Raw genomic sequence first — 13,827 nt, 5'->3', positions numbered from 1 at the left:
ATAAAATTAGAAATCAATAACAGAAGGACATTTGGGAAATTTATAAATATGCGGAAATTAAACAACTTTTTCTTTTTTTTTTTTGAGATAGGGTCTTATTCTGGCACCCAGGCTGGAGTGCAATGGCATGATCACAGCTCACTGAAGCTTAGACCTCTGGGGTTCATGTAATCCTCCCATCTCAGCCCCCCAAGTAGCTGGGACTACAGGTGTGTGCCACCATGCTCAGCTAAAATATTTTTTAAAATTTTGTAGAGATGGGATATTGCTGTGTTGCTCAGGCTGGTCTCAAATTCCTGAGCTCAAGTGATCCGCTCACCTCGGCCTCCCAAAGTGCTAGGATTACAGGCATGAGCCACCACGCCCAGCTCATACTCTTAAATAACTAATGGGTCAAAGACAAAAATCACAAGATAAATTAGAAATTTCTTTGAGACGAATGAAAATGAAAATACAACATGCCAAAAAATCATGGCATGTGTTAATGCAGTGCTTAGAGGGAAGTTTATAGCTATACGTATCAATTTCTTTAAAAAGAAATGAACAAATTAATAAGTCAATCTTCCACCTTAAGATAAAGAGGAGCAAACTAAACCCAAAAAAGTAGAATTAATATAGATTAGACTGGTAATAACTGAAAGAGAATTGTAAAAAAAAAACATAAACACAAACAAAAGGCCAGCAAAACCAAAAGTTGGCTCCTTGAAGAGATCAACAAAACTGACAATCCTTTACGTAGACTGATGAAGAAAAAAAGACAGAAGACTCGAATAGTTAAATTAGGAATGAAAGAGGAAACATTATAACCAAAACTAAACATAACTATAAGAGAATATATGATTAATTGTAAGCCAACAAATTGGAAAAGCCACCAGTCAGAATGGCTATTATTAAAAAGTCAAAAAATAACAGATGCTGGTGAGGTTGTGGACAAGAGGGAATGCTTATACACTGCTTGTAGGAATTAGTAAATTAGTAAATTTACTAATTAGTAAATTAGTTCAGCCATTGTGGAAAGCAGTGGAGGTGATTTCTCAAATAATTTAAAACAGAAGTACCATTCAACCCAGCAATCCCATTATTGGGTATATACCCAAAGAAATATATATCATTCTACCATAAAGACACATGCACAGGTATGTTCATCGCAGCACTATTCACAATAGCAAAGACATAAAATCAGCCTAATGCCTGTCAACAGAAGACTGAATAAAGAATATGTAGTACATATGCCCATGGAATACTATGCAGCCATGAAAAAACAAGATCATGTCATCTGCAACAACATGGATGGAACTGTAGGCCATAATCCTAAACAACCTAATGCAGAAACAGAAACCCAATACCACGTTTCACTTATAAATGAGAGCCAAATGTTGGGTACACATGCATATAAAGAAGAGAACAACAGACACCGGGCCTACTTGAGAACGGAGGGTGAGAGAAGAGGATCAAAAAACTACCTATCTGGCCAGATACAGTGGCTCATGCCTGTAATCCCAGCACTTTGGGAGGCCGAGGCAAGCAGATTGCTTGAGCTAAGGAGTTTAAGACCAGCTTAGGCAAGATGGTGAAACCCTCTATAAAAAATACAAAAATTAGCCAGTCATGGTGGAGTGTAACTGTAGTCCCAGCTACTCAGGAGGCTGAGGCAGGAGGCGCTTGAGCATGGGAGGCGGAGGTTGCAGTGAGCTGAGATTGCACCACTGCACTCCAGCCTGGGTGGCAGAGCAAGACCCTGTCTCAAAAAAAAAAAAAAAAAAAAATCCAAAAAACTACTTATTGGGTACTATGTTTATTACCTGGGTGACAAAATAATCTGTACCCAAACCCCCATGATACCTAATTTATAACAAACCTACACATGTACCGCTGAACCTAAACATTAAAAAATAAATAAAGCTAAAAAAATTAGAAAACCTAGATGAAATGTACAAATTTCTAGAAACACACAAACTAGTAATACTGACTCATGAAGAAATAAAAAATATTAATAGATCTACAATTAAAAAGATTGAATTAGTAATCAAAAAACTTCCCACAAAGAAAAGCTTAAGACCGGATGGCTTCACTAGAGAAGTCTACAAAGCATTTAAAAAAAAATAACACCAATCCTTCATAAACTCTCAACAACAAATTGGAGAAGGGAACACTTCCCAACTGCTTGTATGAGACCAGTATAAAGACGACCCAAGAAAGCTACAGACCAATGTGTGTTATGAATACAGGCACAAAATCCTCAGCAAAATACTAATAAATTCAAGCCACTAGTACATACAAAGACTTTTACAACATAACCAAGTGGGATTTATTTCAGGAATGCAAAGTTAGTTCAATATATGAAAATCAATGTAATACACCAAATTAATAGAATAATGGGGAGAAAACATAGCTCAACAGACACAGAAAAAGCATTTGGCAACATCCAACACTCTTTCATGATAAAAACACTTTAAAAAGTTACCTTTGGGTTTCTCACAGATGCTCTTAGTCAGGATGAGGACATTCCCTTCTATTTCTAGACATTAAGACAAGAATTCTTACCACAGACAAAGAAGGATATTTGATAATGATAAGAGGAATAGAGGGGAATGTCCTTATCCTGATTAAGGGCATCTGTGAGAAACCCAAAGCTAACATACTTAGCGAGAGTCTGAAAGTTTTCCCACTAAGATTAGGAAGAAGACAAGAATCCCTGTTTTTGCCAATTCTATTAAACACTGTACCTGAGGTTCTAGCCAGCACAGTTCAGCAAGGAAAAGAAATGAGACGTATCCAGCTTGAAAAGGAAGAAGTAAAATTATCCCTGTTTACAGATGACATAATCTTATACGTAAAAAATCATAAGGGATCCACATACACACAAACTATTACAGCCAGTAAGCAAGTTCAGCAAGGTGTAGGACTGGAGGACGCAGGTCAATACACGAAAGTCAGTTTTTTTGTTTTGTTGTTGTTTGGGTTTTTGGGTTGTTTGGTTGTTTTTGCTTTTGTTGTTTTGAGACAGGCTCTCACTTTGTCACTCAGGCGGGAGTGCAGTGGCACGATCATAGCTCACTGCACCCTCAACCTCCTAGGCTCAAGTAATCCTCCCACCTCAGCCTCCTGAGTAGCTGGGACTACAGGCATATTCCACCATGCTCGACTAATATTTTATTTTTTGTAGACAGGGTCTTGCTATGTTGCCCAGGCTGGTCTCAAACTCCTGAGCTCAAGTGATCCTCCCACCTCAGCCTCCTGAGCAGCTGAGACTACAGGTATATGCTATCATGCTTGGCTATTTTTTTTATTTTTTGTAGAAATGAGGTCTTGCTATGTTGCCCAGGCTGGTCTCAAATTCCTGGGCTCAACTGATCCTCCTGCCTCAGCCTCCCAAAGTGCTGGGATTACAGCTGTGAGCCACTGTACCCGGCCAGTTTTATACACTAATAATGAATTTTTTTTTATATACTAATAATGAATTTTTTATACACTAATAATGCATTATACACTAATAATGAATAATCTAAAAGTAAATAAATAAAACAATTGCATTTGCAACAGAAATGCAAGAAATGAAGAAAACTTCAGAACAAATTTAAAAAAAGAAGCCCAAAACTTGTACCCTGAAAACCATAAAACATTGATCTCCAGGTTTAATACAATCCCTACTCAAATTCCAGTGGTCTTTTTTTTCTTTCTCCCTCCTTCCCTCCCTCCCTTCTTTCTTTCTTTCTTTCTTTCTGGAGAAAATGACAAGCTGATTCTAAAATGCAAATGGAAATGCAAGGGAACAGAAAATCCTGAACAATCCTGAAAAGAAAGAATGAAGTTGGAGAACACAGACTTCCTAATTTCAAAACTTATTGTAAAACTTGGTATTGGCAAAGAATAGAAATATAGATTAATAGAACAGAACTGAGAGTCTATACATAAATTCATGCATCTATGGCCAATGGATTTCTGACAAAGGTGTAAAAACCACTGGATGGGGAAAGAGTAGTCTCTTCAATAAATGCTGCTGGGACAACTGAATATTCACATGCAAAAGAATGAATTTGAACCCCTACCTCAAACCACATATAAAAACTAACTCAAAATGGCTTAAAGAGTTAAACATAAGAGCTAAAACTACCTAAAACACTTAGAATGAAATACAGGTGTAAATCCCAGGGACTTTGGATTAGGCAACAGTTTCTTAGAGTGATATCTGAAGTACAAGCAACCAAAGAAAAAATTGACAAATTGGATTTCATCAAAATTTGAAAGTTGTGTTTCAAAGAACACTCTCAAGAAAGTAAAGACGATCCACAAAATGTGCAAGTATTTGCCAATCATTATATCTAATGAGGGTTTAGTATCCCAAATACATAAAGAATACTTACAATTCAACAATAAAAAGACAATTTAAATGACAAAGGAATTGAACAGACATTTCTCCAAAGATGTACAATGGCCAATAAGCACATGAAACGATGGTTTCACTTAACATTAAAAGATGCTCAGCTTCATTGTTAGAAAAATGCAAATCAAAACCACAGTAAGATACCACCTAACATAATGTTGTCAAGGTTCATCCATGTTGTTACATGAATCAGTACTTCATTCCTTTTTACAGCTGGGTAATATTCCATTATATGCACTTATCATATTTTGCTTACCCACTAATGAGTGACAGACATTTGGGTTATTTCCACTTTGGGGCTATTATAAATAATACTCCTATGACTATTCATGTGCAAGTCTTTGTGTGAATATGAGTTTTCTGTTCTACTGAACTGTACATTTAAAAGGGGTGAATTTTATGGTATGAACTGTATATCACAATAATAAAATTATGAATCATTTATGAGATAATATTAAAGCAATCACCCTTATACTCCCACTAAGTTCAAGAAGCAAAGCATGACCAGCCTCTCCACTCTGAGCCCCTCTCTGATAACAACTCATCCCTCCCTACCAGAGGTGACATTAGCCTCACTCGGGACGACCATTTCTCCATCTGTTTTATTTTTTCTTTAGTTTTACAATGTGTGCAGCCCTAAGTGTTACAGCTGAGTTTGGCCTACTTTGCGATTTAGATCAACAAAGTAACACTCCACGGATTCTTTTCATGTCCAGTTTCTTTCAGTTGACATTAGATTTCTGAGATTCAGCCATGCTGCTGAATCTACTTTATTGCTGTAGAAAACTGAACTGTATGACTGCCCCACAGTCTCTTCATCTATTCTACAATCAATAAACCACCTCAGCCTCCTTTCCTTTCCAAAATGAAAATAACTGGATTATTTTTCTAACGACAAAAGTGACATGTGTTAATAAAAAATATAATTTAGACAATACAAAATAATATAACGAGGCTGGGCACGGTGGCTCACGCCTGTAATACCAGCACTTTGGGAGGCAGAGGCAGGTGGATCACTTGAGGCTAGGAGTTTGAGACCAGCTTGGCCAACATGGTAAGACCTCATCTCTATCAAAAAATACAAAAAATTAGCCAGGTGTGGTGATGCACACCTGTAGTCCCAGTTACTCGGGAGGCTGAGGCAGGAGAATCACCTGAACCCGGGAGGCGGAAGCTGCAGTGAGCCGAGATCGCACCACTGCACTCCAGCCTAGGGGACAGAGTGAGGCTCTGTCTCAAAAATAAATAAATAAACAAACAAATAAATAAAATAATGCTGTTTAAAAATCACTGACAATTTCACTATTCCAAAATAATCAGTGCAAGTCTACTGTATATCCTTCCAATGTTTACCCACACAGACACAGGCCCACACACTCACTGTGGTTTTTTTTAATCCATGTTCTAGATCTTGGATTTTATTTGATAGAATGTATACATCTCTGGCCCGTGTTCAGTAAGATGTCTACATGCCTGTTTGTCATCCTTGCTTGTCAGTCACAGTTTCAGGCAAGGAATGAGGTGGTAGGCTTATGCCACCCAACTGCTGGTAAAACATTTTCCCAGGGAATTTATGGATTCAGGAGGAGCTGATGGAAGAACTGAACAGGGATGTGTGCCCCACGCTATGCCTTGCAGCAGGGAGAAGGGGAGAGTCACGGCGCCTCCTGCCTCCTCCATGCTTCCTTTTCAGGGGCCTGAATGGAGCAGGTGATGAGTTAGCAAACGAGCCGCCGGCCTGGGCGACCGCGACGTGCAGTGGCGACAGGGCACAGGGAGGCATCTCCAGTCGGTGGCACCCTCGGCAGTAGGAACGGTGCCCCTCATCCAGCCCAGAGAACCTGGGCCCAGGCAGCACCGGTGTGGCTCCAAGAGGCAATAAACAGAGATGGGAAGTGCTTACTCCCACCTGCCTCCCACCTCCCTGAAGGACCTGCATGGGCCCAATGCCAGGGGCAGAAAATGCCTCCCTCTCACCACACCAGGCCCCTCCAACTCTCCGCTCCACTCCCACAGGCAGGAATGGCCACTCTCCTGGCTGGGCAAGGCCACTGCTGCATCCCTTAGGTCCTAACAGCAGAACCCATTCCACCTTCCTCATGACCTTCTCGTCTTCAACCTTCCAGCCTGACCCCTCCGGCCAGACCAGCCATTTTCTTTAAATTCCTATCACATCCTCTGTAGTAATGCCGGTAAAACTGAGCCAGGCTCACACTGGAAGCCTGGAGATCATGGAGAGACAGCTAGTGGAGAAGAAAGGAGAGGAGGAGGACTTGGACCCTGCCCACACTGGGAGGAACCCGTACCACACAGAGCTGAGCTATCGGCTGGCTCTCCAGGCCCCACTCTGCTTCTCTGGGTGGCAGCCCCAGAACTATGAAGAGGAAGGATGCTTGGCAGAACAGGGTGGGGATCACGGGGTCCCTGCAGTGCCAGATCCCTAATCTTTTCAAAAAATAACAGACACAGCTACCAATGACCTGTGCAGTATGCCTTTACGTCTAATCCTCACAGGACCGTGGGAAGGCTAGACTATCCACCACTTTACACAGAAGAGGAAACAGAGGATTAAAAGAGCACCAGAAAGGCCAGTGTCTCCCCTAGGCCTGGGACCCTACCGGGGTCCTCTCAAGGGGTCGCACCTACAAGGAACCCCTCTCTCCCGCCTCCTCAGTTTCTCCCCTCTACCTCTGTGGGATCATCTGATGAGAACAGAAACTTGCTCTAGGATCTGCCTCTATAAATCCAGCCTTGACCTCAAGCTAGCTCTCACTTCATTCCCCTCCTCCTCTTCATGGCAAAATTATACAAAGAATCATGTCCACAGTGTGTTCTCACCTCCCCTCCTCTTCTCCTGATGCAAACTGTTTTTGCCAAGACCAGTGGTCACCTAAGCAATGCTACAGGCACCCAGATGCCCAAGGCTTACAGACAGGAACAAAGAGAGGCGGTTAACTTTTCCCAGCTCCCTCTGCCAGAAAGGCAGGGCTTGGATGTCCTGAGCAACCAGGGAAGTGGACAGTCAGAAAAAAATTTGAACCTAAATCAGGGATTTAAACTCCTTAAGGTAAGGGAAACACACAAACACACACACATACACACACACACACACACACACACCCTCTCAGGGATTTAAATTCCTTAAGGGTAAGGGACACACATACACACACAAAATTGAAAGCAAAAACCAAAGGGGAAAAATGATTAATTTAGCTACATCAAAGTTTAAATATTCTGTAGGACAAATCTTCTAAATAAAATTTAAAAGCAAGCAAGAGTCTAGGAGAAAATAGTTGGACCCAATACAAGAGACAAAGGATAAGTGTGCAAAAGAATGAAGAACTCCTACAGAGAAAACCATGGAGAAACTGACACAGGATGGGAACAAGAGCTCAGCTGGAGAAACACAAAGGCAGCCTAGACAGCCACCTGAGAAAAGGTTAGGGAAATAAAAATGAAAGCCGATGGAAAGATACATTAGGTTTGAGGAACAGAAGAATTTCAATGAAAATGACAATTTTACCCAAAGCAATTTACAGATTCAATGCAATCACTACCAAAATACCAATGTCATTCTTCACAGAAATAGAAAAAACAATTCTAAAATTTATATGTAACTACAATAGACCCCAAATAGCCAAAGCAATCCTGAGCAAAAAGAATAAAGCTTGAGGCATCATAGTGACTTCAAAATATACTACAAAGCTATAGTAACCAAATCAGCATGGTACTGGCAGACACATAAGCCAATGGACAGAAGAGAGAACCTATATATAAATCCACACACTTACAGCCAACTCATTTTTGACAAATGCACAAGGAACCTACTCTGGGGAAAGGACAGTCTCTTCAATAGATGGACTGGGAAAACAGGATATCCATATGCAGAAGAATGAAACTAGACCCCTATTTCTCACTATATTAAAAAAATCACATCAAAATGGATTAAAGGCTTATATGATTTAAAACCATGAAACTACTAGTAGAAAATATTGGGGAAATTTTGCAGGACATTGGTCTGGGCAAAGACTTTGTGTAAGACCTCAAAAACACAGGCAACCAAAGCAAAAATAGACAAGTGGGATTACATCAAGCTAAAAAGTTTCTGCACAGCAAAGGAAACAACAAAGTAAAAAAATAATCCACAGAATGGGAGAAAATATCTGAAACCGCTCATCTCACAAGGGATTAATAACCAGAATATATAGTACCAGGAATTCAAACAATTCAATATCAAAAAAAAATCCAATTAAAATATGGCCAAAAGATCTGAATAGACATTTCTCAAAAGAAGACATAAATGGCTCACATATATGCAAAAAGTACTCAACATCACTAATCATGAGAGAAATGCAAGTCAAAGCCACAATGAGATATCATCCCACCCCATTTTAAATGGCTTTTATAAAAAAGACAGGCTAATAATGGACACTGGTAAGGATGTGGAGAAAGCATTCCTCGTACACTGTTAGTGGGAATGTAAACTTGTTTAGCCACTATGGAGAATAGTATGGAAGTTCCTTTAAAAATTAAAAGCAAGCCAGATGCAGTGGCTCACGCCTGTAATCCCAGCACTTTGGGAGGCCAAGGTGGGAGAATCACTTGAGGCCAGGAGTTTAAGACCAGCCTGGCCAACATGCCAAAACCCCATCTCTACTAAAATACAAAAAATAGCTGGGTGTGGTGACACACACCTGTAGTTTCAGCTACTTGGGAGGCTGAGGCATGAGAATCACTTGAACCCAGGAGGTGGAGGTTGTAGTGAGCTGAGATTGTGCCACTGCACTCTAGCCTGGGCAACAGAGCGAGACTCCATCTCTGAAGAAAAAAAAAAAAAAAGAAAAACTAAAAACAGAACTACCATATGACCCGGCAATATCACTAATGGGTACGTATCCAAAATAAAGGAAACCAGGATATTGAAGAGATATCTGTACCCCATGTTTCTTGCAGCACTATTCACAATAGCTAAGATACGGATCAACCTAAGTTTCCATATCAGATGAAAGGATAAAGAAGATGTGGTACATATACACAATGGAGTACTATTCGGCCATAAAGAAGAATGAGATCCTGTCATTTACAACAATATAGATGGAACTGGAGGTCATTACATTCAGTGAAATAAGCCGTGGACAGAAAGACAAACATCACATGGCCTCACTCATATGTGGGAGCTGAAGGAGGGGATCTCAAGGAGGTAGAAAGTTCAATGGTTACTGAAGCCTGTGGCGTGACAGGAAGAAGGGGGGATGGTTAATGGCTAGAAATACACAGTTTGATGGAAGAAATAAGAAATAGTGTTTGATGAATCAATACAGTGACTATAGTTTACAATAATCTATTTTATATTTCGAATAGCTAGAATTCAAATGTTTCTAGAATAAAAGACCAATCTCTAAAATGATGGATGTCTATATTGCACTGATTTGATCTTTACAAGTTACATGAACGTGTTAAATTATCACAGGCAACTCAAAAATATGTACATCTATTATGTGTCAATAAAATTTTTTTAATATAAATAAATGAACCTGGTGTGAGGCACCTCACCTCGCCACCACTAGGGAAAGGGGTGGGGATAAGGGCCTGGAACACAGCCACAGGGCTCTGGGTCTGCCTCTGCCAGAGGCAACTGGGCAGTGACCACTCCAGGCCACACATCCTCACTCAGCCACAGTCTTGGTGAGTCACTCACACGCGTGCCTGAGGAGGTTAACCCAAGAGTGCACAGCCACTGTGCTTGGTGACAGCAAACACCAGAGCAGCAGGTGCTGGCGCAGCCCTGATCCGTGATTCGCGCTGGGAACACGCATGCAGCTGTACCTAGAGAGCCCCAGCCCTGGGTCCACCCTCACTGCGCCTGCACATGGTGCCAGAGGAAGGCCTAGCCAGGGTGACCCGGGAGCAGGGCCCAGCTGGCGTCAGCACCACAGTCATTCCCACCTGCTCTGTGCCCCTTGCAGGGTGGGGGATCTCACAGCTATGGACGCGGCCAAAGGCCCCTCAGTTCCACCTGAATGTTGGAGTGTTTGCAAGGAGAACATGCTCCAATGTCCCTGTGTCACTGACACCTCGTGCAGATGAACAACCAAGCACAGGCTGGAGGAGGATCCTGTGGGAAAGTGGGCTGTGGGCCAGGAAACCTCTAATCCCAGAGCCCCAGGGAGGAGCCAAGATGCCAGAAGATGCCAGTGAAGGCATCGCCTCCAAGGTCCCCACAGAGGACACTGGGCAATGTCTGCACATGGTTTTGGTTGTCCCGACAGAGGGGGTGATACAGGACAGCACAACAAAGAACTGCCCCACCCCAAATGTTAGTAGTGTGGAGGCCGAGAAACCCTGCTATGGGGCAGTGGTCAGAGACCCTTGTGCCTTGAAAGGGGCTGAGCTGGGCAGGGCAGGGCAGGGTGGGTCGTTGGCCCACCTGGGGCCACAGGTCAGAGCCACGCCTGAGTCTGTAAGGCTGCCCACCCTCCCAGCTGCCAGCATGGGGTTGGGGGTGTCTGCCCCCATCAGACTGAGGAGGAAACGGACACTCTGTCACCCAGAAGCATCCCTGTGTCACCCTGTGAGGCTGGCCTTGGACCCAGGACTCTGGGCGCCCGGTCAGCACCCCAGTGTGAACACATCCTGCCCTGGGGCCTGGTCCCAGCAGCTCACACAGATCAGGGCTTGCCCAAAGGCAGGCAGGCAGGGCCACTGCTGACCACGTACCTGACTGGTCGCGATTCTGGAACTAATGGTTTCTGCCTGGCAGGGAGGCCGCCAGGACCTCTGGGCTTCACCCCTCCCCCTCCTTCACAGGGGACCTCGCCTCAGTGGGAATGTTCTGGAGCCGGAACCCAAGGTTGGAATCCCAGCTCCTCCCCTTTCTAGGTCTGTGACCTTGGAAAAATTAAACTTTCTGTACCTCTGTTGCCTAATCTGTGAAATGGGGTAATACTACCTACTGTGTAGGGCTGTGAAGATTAAATGGAGTCAATGCATTATCATCACAGGGCACCTGGCCCATCCTCAACCCCAGTTCAGACTCCTCAAAGCCCTACGGTTTCAGATCAATGGTCAGAATCACCAGGAGGACCTGCTAAAGACAAGTATGAGAACCCACCCCCAAGGTTTAGGATTTAGAAGGTCAGGGTGGGACTGGGGAACCCGCATTTCTAGCAGATCTCAGGAAACGCAGTGCTGCTGGTCCTGGGACCACAGTTTGAAAACCACTGGTGTAAAAGCCTTCTAAAAAAAAGTGGGATTTGATCACTAAAGTCATATGGAAAAAACCGGAAGAGGAAAAAATAAATAAATAATGGGATTTTAAAGAGACCTATCCCACCGGCTCTCCTGGATGAAGAGAGTGTGGGACTCTGAGAGAGACTCCCGGCTGGGCACCCCCAGGAGGTTTTCCTCACCAGAGGTTTGCACCGAGCCCACCCAGGACAGTGGGCTGAGCCTGTGGCAGAGGCTGGCAGGAGGTCTGGTTGAGGCAGCGAGGGGTCCTTGCCCGCGGGCGCTGCGGGCAGCTGCAGGAGTCACGCGTGTGACATCCAACCAGGAGCCGTGCCCTGAGCAGGCCAGGAATGAGGAGACAGGGCCGCTGAATGCACACCGCAGCGGTGTGGGGCGGCCTCAGACAACTCAGGGTAGGACCAGCCCGCTCCCCCGCGACCCCCAGCGCCTGGGTCCTCTCCCGGCCTCCCCGAGGCGTGACCTACCCCAGGCATGGCCACACCCCGCCCCAGGCCGCCCCTCCGACCCATCGGGTTTACCTCATCTCCCGCGCGCCTTTCCCCCACCGAGTCCCCCAAATCCCGGCCCCCACCTGGCTCCCCTTCCCGCCGAGCCCCCAGGGCCCGGCGCCCGGCTCACCCGCCTCCCGCACACCCCCTCCCGGGCGCCCTCTGCCGCGCGCCTCCCCGACCCCTCTTGGGCCCCAGCTGACCCCACCTTCCGCCCCAACCCCGCCCGGAACAGGGCCGCGCTTACCGGGTCCCCTCCCAGGCGGCGGCTGGAAAGAGGCAGGCGGCGGACGCAGGGGCGGGCCTGCGGCTCAGGCAGGAAGCGGGAAGGCCGGGCCTCCCTGGCCCCGCCCCGGCCGGGCGGCCGGACCTCGGACGACTTGGCGCTCGGAGACAGCAGCAGACGCCCAAGCGCCGGCAGCGCAGAGCCCCGCCGGGGGCCCGGGGGGCTGGGAGCCGGGCATCGCGGGGACGGAAGTGGGGGACCGAGGCTCGCGAGTCCGGGCCCTCCTCGCAGCTGGGGCCCCACTGGCCGCCCCCGCGGGAGCGCTACGGGAGAGGCGCCCGTTCGGCTGCGGGTTTTATTATGGAGCTGCCAAGCTAGAAAGGTACAGAGAACGGGAACCCACCGACAGCCAACTTCCCTTGGGACCCGCCTTTTGCTTTAAAAACAACAACAAGAAGTCTGTGCTTCACCCCACACATGCCTTTCGTTTTCCCTTTTTTCCCAGAGTAATTTTAAAGCATCCCAGTAGATACATTCTCCTTTAAATACTCCAGTATGTTTAATCAGTAAGGCCTATTTTTTAAACATTCTCATAGTATTATGGTCACACCTAACGAAATTGGCAATTCCCAGTCCGGGCCTGAGGGAGGCCTGATGGTTCACAAGACTTGGTAAAATATATCATTATATTTTAAACCAAAAAATAAACGATAAGGCACCCCCCCACCCCCACCCCACTGCGTCCCCAACCACCAAATCATCAGAATGGACTTCTTCCTCAGCCAGGGCTTTTAGAATTTAACCTGAAAAACTGGTTCAGGCCATAAGGGGAAGTGGAGGCCGAACATGCCTCATTATCCCTCTCCTGCATTAACATCAACACAGACTTTAAGTCTGATAAGAAACATTTTACAGCCTCTTCTCTCTGAAGCCTGCTACCCTATCCGGATGCTTCATCTGCGTGATAAAACACATTGGTCTCCACAACCTCTTAACCCAGACATTCCTTTCTTTAATCCCAGGTCTTTGGACAAATTCAACCAATTTTCAACCAGAAAATGTTTAAGTTGACCTATAGCCTAGAACCACCCTCCCCCTCTTTGAGTTTTTCTGCTTTTCTGGATCAAACAAATTTATTTCTTAAATGAACTTAAGTTGAAGTCTCATGCCTCCTCAAAATGTATTAAACCAAGCTGCACCCCTACCTCCTTGGGCACATGTTCTCAAGACCTCCTGAAAGCTGTGTCACTGGCTGTGGTCACTCATATTTGGCTCACAATAAATCTCTTCAAATATTTTACAGAGTTTGACTCTTTTCATCGACAATAATTTGGCACCCAACGTGGGGCATCAGAGAAGACTCAGGACCCCAAAGGAGTTGCCTGAACTCGGAGCTAAGATACCAGTGGGGCCCATTGAAGCCTCCCAGACTTCTAGCTTCTCCCCCGATGGAACTGGTAAGTCCTCCTGAGCCCCAGATT

The 13,827-nt window shown here is 45.0% G+C and overlaps 1 protein-coding gene across 2 annotated transcripts in view; it reads right to left on the bottom strand.

Annotated features, from left to right (window-relative positions):
* Window positions 1-12,565, bottom strand: part of LOC129047313 (solute carrier family 41 member 3-like) — an 83,908-nt gene extending 71,343 nt beyond the window's left edge. Inside the window, exon 1 of one of the 2 annotated variants that reach the window (XM_024244298.3) lies at window positions 12,368-12,565. The gene's annotated coding sequence lies outside the window, so the exon portion shown is untranslated. The remainder of the gene's footprint in view (window positions 1-12,367) is intronic. The other variant, XM_063721717.1, reaches the window with a different exon arrangement.
* Between the last annotated feature and the right edge of the window lie 1,262 nt (window positions 12,566-13,827).

The sequence above is a fragment of the Pongo abelii genome, chromosome 2 (genome assembly GCF_028885655.2).
Source record: "Pongo abelii isolate AG06213 chromosome 2, NHGRI_mPonAbe1-v2.0_pri, whole genome shotgun sequence".
Lineage (NCBI taxonomy): Eukaryota > Metazoa > Chordata > Mammalia > Primates > Hominidae > Pongo > Pongo abelii.
The sequence above is the reverse complement of the archived record's forward strand: the minus strand, read 5'-3'. Positions and strand labels throughout refer to the sequence as shown.